Raw genomic sequence first — 6,669 nt, forward strand, 5'->3', positions numbered from 1 at the left:
GTTGTCCACACAATGGACTATTATTTGGCATAAAAAGGAATGAAGTACTGATACGTGCTATAAGATGAATGAACCTTGAAAATATGCTAAATGAAAGAAGCCAGTCATAAAAGATCACATATTATATGACTCCATGTATGTGATGGAAGGAGCTCCAATGACCCCAGTCTTCAGTTGCTGGAGTCTTCCTGGGCAAAGCCTCAGCCATCATGGAGCAGAGAGACCAGCTATTTCAGCTGTGCTCTATCCCAATTCCTGATCCCTAAATCCAGGAACATAATAAAAATGTTTTATATTGTCAAGTTGGGAGTGGTTTGTTAAGCAGCAACAGATTGCCAGAAACTTCTGACTTTATAACTCTGTCCCGTCTGATCCTTCCCAGGTGCCCTGAAGAAGCAGATGCTGCTCAAAACTGGGGAGGGCAGGGTCCTTTTCCCTCACTCAGTTCTTCTCTGAGGGTGTTTCCTTGACATTATGTATGGTTGAATACTTCACCTGCAGGTTCAAATTTCTGATAATCCCTGGGACACCTGCATGAACACCTGTTTGCCCTCCTCTGAGATTTGGGAAAAGGGCTCAGGTTGGTATAGATTTGCATTTCTTCTATATAAACGTGCCAGTACCTCGGGTAGCCCCTGTTTCAGTCTCTTGTCCAGGTGCCAGGCCACATCCCTCTGTGTGTCCTCCAGCGCACACACCATTTTCCCTCCACGATCTGATCATTACCCTGTGTCCTTCTTTTCCGAAGAAGAAAAACAATCCTACTTAGCAGCCCATGCCTAAAACCCCAGAGTCACCCTTTCCTTTGACACTCACTCTAGACCTCCTTATCCAGTGCACAGGCATTAAGTATCGCCTGTACCTTGATAACCCCTAAATTTTTGTCTCCTGTCCTGACTTTTCCTCTCAGCATCTTTCCAGATCATCTGCCAACTACTTGACCTCTCCCGGGGGCCACTGAAAGGGATCTCAAGCTCAACATATCCAACCACTCCCAGCTTACCTCTACACACCTAGCTCTTGGACCATCTTCTTCTTCTCAGGAAATGTCAACTCCATTCTCCCAGATGCCCAGGCCACACATTTGGGACTTACTCTTGATTCTTCTGCACCACATATTCAGTAAGTCAGGAAATAGTCTGTCCAAACTACTTTTCAGAATCCAGCGCTCTATGTGACTCTATGGCTCTGGAAGTACCATAATCTCTCCCCAGGATCATCGTAAATGCCTCTAACTGACCCCCCAACCCCTACTGCCAACTTTGCCTGTGTCTTTTTCCTACACAGCAGCCTCAGTGATCCTTTTGATCCTCTTTGTTTCTCCCTGAAGAGGCTCTCGAAGCCTTGGAGGCTGCTGTTACCTCTGCAAGGAATGGCTTTGCTCAAGATGCCCACAGGCCCCCCCAGTTCCTTCCATCTCTACTAGACTGTTTCTAAAGGAATGCAGGCTCTGGCTCCCCCTTCTCTGAACTGCCCCTCAAACCCCTCAACAGCTTTCCTTTTCCCTATAACACTCTTACAACCAATGTGCCATATAGTGACTTGTCTTCTCTCGGTGAAGGTGTGTCTGTTTAATGTGCCTGTTTCTCACCTGTAAGATGGGGTTGGTATTATTACCCACCTCACTGGCAGGGGTTGAGGATTAAATCTGGAAAGTGAACTTGGTAAATGCTTTCTAAGTGTTATTATTCTTGTTTTTTTTTTTTACTGAGTGCATGAGCAGGCTGTATATCTATTTTTCCAAGTCTATCCCACGCATAAACTCAGGTAAACCACCCAATCGCCCTCCAAAGCAGATGCAGAAATAACAACACAGTAGCCAAAGTGGCTCCAGTCACTTTACAAAGGGAAGGGAAAGCAATGCTGCTCATGGCTCTCTCCAGCTTACAGTTGTTGATGCTGCCACCATTAAAGAGGACACATATCACTACCGAGAATAGCTGGTGTTCCCAAACTCTTCGCCTGCTTGGGCCCGGCGCGAAGGGTTTGATGTGCAGGCATTCCTCCTACCACTGAGCCAGTTTTCAGAACCCAATCTGTGCATAGCTTGTTGGATTAATTAGACAACACAATTTGCATCTTGCAGCTTGTGATTGGTTATACACCGTGCAAGCTGGAAGCAGCCTGGCAGCTGCGGCTGCTGGCTGGGTTTTGCTTTGTTTATCTTAACAATGGTTGCTTCTCCAGGTGTGTTACGGATAGTAATGGTGGGGATAGGAAGGCTGGGTCCTCAGTGGACAATCTGGATATAATAGAAACCCAGGAACGCTCAGGGATGTTTCACTTCCACAGCTGAACACATATTCCTATGACAAACACCTTTATTAAGATATTGATGATAAGAAAAATGACTTTGTAGTTGCTAGCCTGAAAATATCTAACCTTACCATATTTTCACATTTGTTTTTGTGATTAATTTCAAAAGAATGATAATCATACTAATAATGTTTGCTAACATTTAATGAGTTTACTTCCTGGCCGGCTCTGTGCTAAGAGCTTTATCTACATGATCTATTTAATCATTACAACAACCTCTTTGTGATCGGCTCTATTTTACAGATGGGGAAACTAAGGCCTATGGAGATGAGACAATTGCTCAATGTCACACAGTTAGAAGGAGGTAGAGCCTGGTCTCAAACACATGAGTTTGGTCTGACTCTGCATTATCCTACTTGATTATCAATGGCCTGAGTTTCTTGGAACTGTAGTTATTGCACCATGGTCTGGCAAGCCATATTATGTCATTTAGTTTTCCTAGCAGTCCTGGAAGGTAATAACTTCCCAAAGAAGACCAAGCCACTGAGGTGTCAAATAAGCATCAAAGTCACACAGCCAGGAAGTGGCTGAGCCTGCACACCAAATGACACCTGGTGAACCCAAAGTCCTCCACCTCTCTGCCTGAGCCAAGTCTCCTGACATACCCCTCAGCACCAGGTGTCTGTCCATCCAGGCTGATCATTTTACACACACCTGTGTGGCTATTTGACTATCTCTCCAATAGAGGGTGAGCTCTGTGAGGGTCAGGTGCATGCTGAGTTTTGCTCATTGTTATGTCCCCAATACAAAGTAGGTGCCCAATTATCACGTGTGGAGTGAGTGGGGGAGAGATGGGCTCTCCAGAGACTGAGGTGGACTCAGGGGCATCGGGGTACACCCTGGCCCTCTCAGCTCTGCAAAGTTGATTTCTAAGGCTCAAGATGTTGGAGTCAGCATGTTCCAACCTCAGGGACTACAAAAGGAAGTTAGTGCCTGAGCCACCGCCAGGTGGGACCTGGAATGACTTTGATTGCCTACAGCCTGGATTCAAATCCTTAGAGGCACATGTAACACTGATGTCCTACCCACATCCATCTCCCTACCTTCTTCTTGGCAAGAAAGGCCAGATTAAAAAAAAAAAAAAAAAAATATATATATATATATATATATATAAAATTTTTAATTGACACAGAGTAATTGTCCACAATTATGGGGTACAGTGTGACCTCTCAATTCTTGTGTACAATGTGTAATGATCAGATCCGTATATAATCACCTCAGACATTTATCATTTCTTTGTGTTGGGAACATTCAAAATCCTCTCTTCTGGATATTTTGAGGTAGTCAACTAATTTTGTAAGCCACAGTTATCCTACTGTGCTATAGAACCCTGTGCTGATTAAGCATCTTCTCTCCTTTCTTCTCTCCTCCACACCCCTCCGGTCTCTGGAATCCACTATTTTCTACTTTTTTGAGATCTACTTTTTAGTTTCCACATGTAGATGGGAACATATGGCATTTGTTTTTTTGTGCCTGATTAATTTTCACTTCCAGTGCCATTCATGTTGTGTCAAAGGACAGAAACCCATTCTTTTTTTATGGATGAATAATATTCCATTGTCTATATGGACCACATTTCCTTTATTCACTTATCTCTCTATAGACACTCAGCTTGATGTCCTATCTTGGCTATTGGGAATAGTGTTGCAATAAACATCAGAGGGCAGGTGTCTCTGCAACATACTGATTTCAATTCCTTATACATCCATCCACTACTATACATACAAATAGTAGCAGGATTGCTGGGTCAAAATGGTGGTTGTGTTTCTAGTTTTTTGAAGAACCTCCGTATTGTTTTCCAAGATGGTTCTGCATTAACTTAAATTCCCATCTTGAGAATTTCCCAGGAAAGCCCAGGTAGGTTTCTTTGTTGTTGTTGTTTGGTTCTTTTCCTTCCTCAGTACTGGACATCAATCATGACTGGTTTAAGCCAATCACAGTGACTATATTCCTTTTGTTAAATATTGCTTTAGTGAAAGACTGTATGATTTAATTCCAGCCAAAGGGACTGAGGGGAAATCTGATGATTTCTAGTGAGCCTTTGTTTCCTTTCAAGATGCAGAGGAAGAAATGCCTTCTTCACTGCACAGCGTCATGTCTGCAGATGATGGCAGGTGCTACTGCAGCCATATTTTGGCCATAAGGCAGGGTATTGTCAACAAGTGAAGGAGGCTGACCTCAGTGAAGATATCATTGAGCCACTGAATTTCCAAATCCCAGAATTTCTCTCCTTTGTATTGTGATAAAATGAATTCCTTATGGCTGAATGTTGAATCAGGCTTTTCTCTTCCTGCTGCTTATAGCCTCCTGATTGGCACACAGGGAGCTCTGGTTGTGTGGCACTTATCTGGTTATTCAGCTGCACCTCTTTGTTTCTGGTTCCTCATTTCAGGGCTGGTGGGAGGTGAAGGCTGGAAACTAACATTTGTGGGGTTCTCCCTACAACTGCATTGTCTCATTTCTTCCACTCAATAACTATGAGATGCAAAATAGGTCCTTATAACCCCAATTCACGGAGAAGGAAGCTGAAGTGCAGGCAGGTCAAGCAACTTCTCCGGGGTCACAGGTCAAGGCTCCCCACCACCTGCAGGGTAAAATTCAAACTTCTGAACATGGCATTCAGTTTTCTTAGGAATCTTGGTTCTCTCTCCCCATCTCCAGCTTCAAGTTTTCCCATTCTGCGCTCCCCACCTCATTCCCCGATTAGCCAGACTTCCTGTGGTTCCCCAGCGTGCCCTCTGCCCCCCACCCCTCCTCACAGTCAGTTTCCTTTCTGCCTGACCACATATGATTCACTCTTTTCTTTTTCTTGTGGTGCCGGGAATCAAGCACAGGGCTTCATACACACAGGGCACATGCTCTGCCTCTGAGCTACCGCCCAGCTCCTGGGTCACTCTTCAGGCGTTGATTATGCTGTCACCTCCTCTCCAAGGTCTCTTCCTGACCACCCAAGCTGGCCTTGACAGCCCTTTCTCTGCATGCCCACAGTGTCCCGTACTGGCCACGTCCATCACTTCTCACACTATTACAATTACCTAGAGCCAAGTTTGTCTTCTACCAGACCGTGAGCATGGGCTGTCACGCTGAGACTGACTGGCGGGTCTGTGGCTTCCTGGCTATGGAACTGTGACGTGTCCCCTTGCCTCTCTGTGCCTCACTTTCGTTCCCTCTAAGATGGGGATATTTAGTAGTTTCCCCTTGCGTGATTGTTGTGGGGATCAAATGAGTTCATGCATGTAAAATACTTAGAATAGTGACTGGTGCATAGGAAGTACTCAGTAAGGTTTGCCTATTTTTATTATCTCTTTATTCAAAGCACTTGGCCCCTACCAGACGTTTGGCAAGTGTTTATTGAAAGAATAGGGCAGTGGAACTCAGATTTCCCAGACCACAATGCCTAGGGCTCTAATATTAGTGACCCCCAAACCCAACACTCTTAAGGCCTTGGTATTCAACGAACTTGGGCTCAAATCCTAGCTCTGTGACCCTGAACAAGTTGCTTCACCTCCCTGAATGTCTGCAAAATGAGGAAGCCATTGTCTCCAAGGAAAGGCTGTTGTCTACGAAAGATTTACCTGCACAGAGCTGAGCATACAGTAGGAGCTCAGATACCTTACTTTTCCTCCCATCTCTGACCCGTTCGTGGCATAATTTTTATCAAGGGCCACATTAGACGAAAGAATTTAGTAAATTGGCTTCTGTCCACTTAAAATCTCAGAGGATAAAGTAGTCTTTGTGGTTTAAAGACCCCCCTCCCTGTCTTGCACTGTCTCAATCCCCCACCATCCAGGGGCCTTTGAACTTACTCAGCTTTGGCAGGAAGCAGACTCCCTACAGCAGAGAGCTGGGAAGGAGCTGGCCCTCCCGCTGGCTCCCCACTGAGTGAGAGGAAGCTGGGGGAATGGGAAGGTCCAGGGCAAGTGAGCACTGTGGCCCAGATGCTGGGCCCAGCTCGTTCTCTGGCTCCCTGTGCCTCTCAGGACTCCACTGGCCCCATCTGTCCAGTGGAGTTGAGCTCCGTGACCTCTGAGGTCCCTTGCAGAGCAGGCATTCTGGGATGCAGGAAGCAGGATCCCCTTGGCTGCCAAGGAGATCAAAGGCTGGTTTCCCAGAGGAGGCCTCGCAGCTGAGCTGCGGCCCTCTGAGCAGCTCCTGGCTTCCTGCTTTGCACAGAGCCTGCTGTGCAGCCCTGGGAACAGCTGAGGCCTCCGTGGAGGCCTCAGCTAAGGTCAGACATGGGGCTTCTTCACTCTCTCACCCCAGTCCTGGGTCAGAGGTTTGAGATACTTGACTCCATTCTCCTCTGTGAGCCACCTGGAATGCAGGCACCATGTGCGCGCGCGCGCGCGTGTG

The sequence above is a fragment of the Marmota flaviventris genome, chromosome 10 (assembly GCF_047511675.1).
Source record: "Marmota flaviventris isolate mMarFla1 chromosome 10, mMarFla1.hap1, whole genome shotgun sequence".
NCBI lineage: Eukaryota > Metazoa > Chordata > Mammalia > Rodentia > Sciuridae > Marmota > Marmota flaviventris.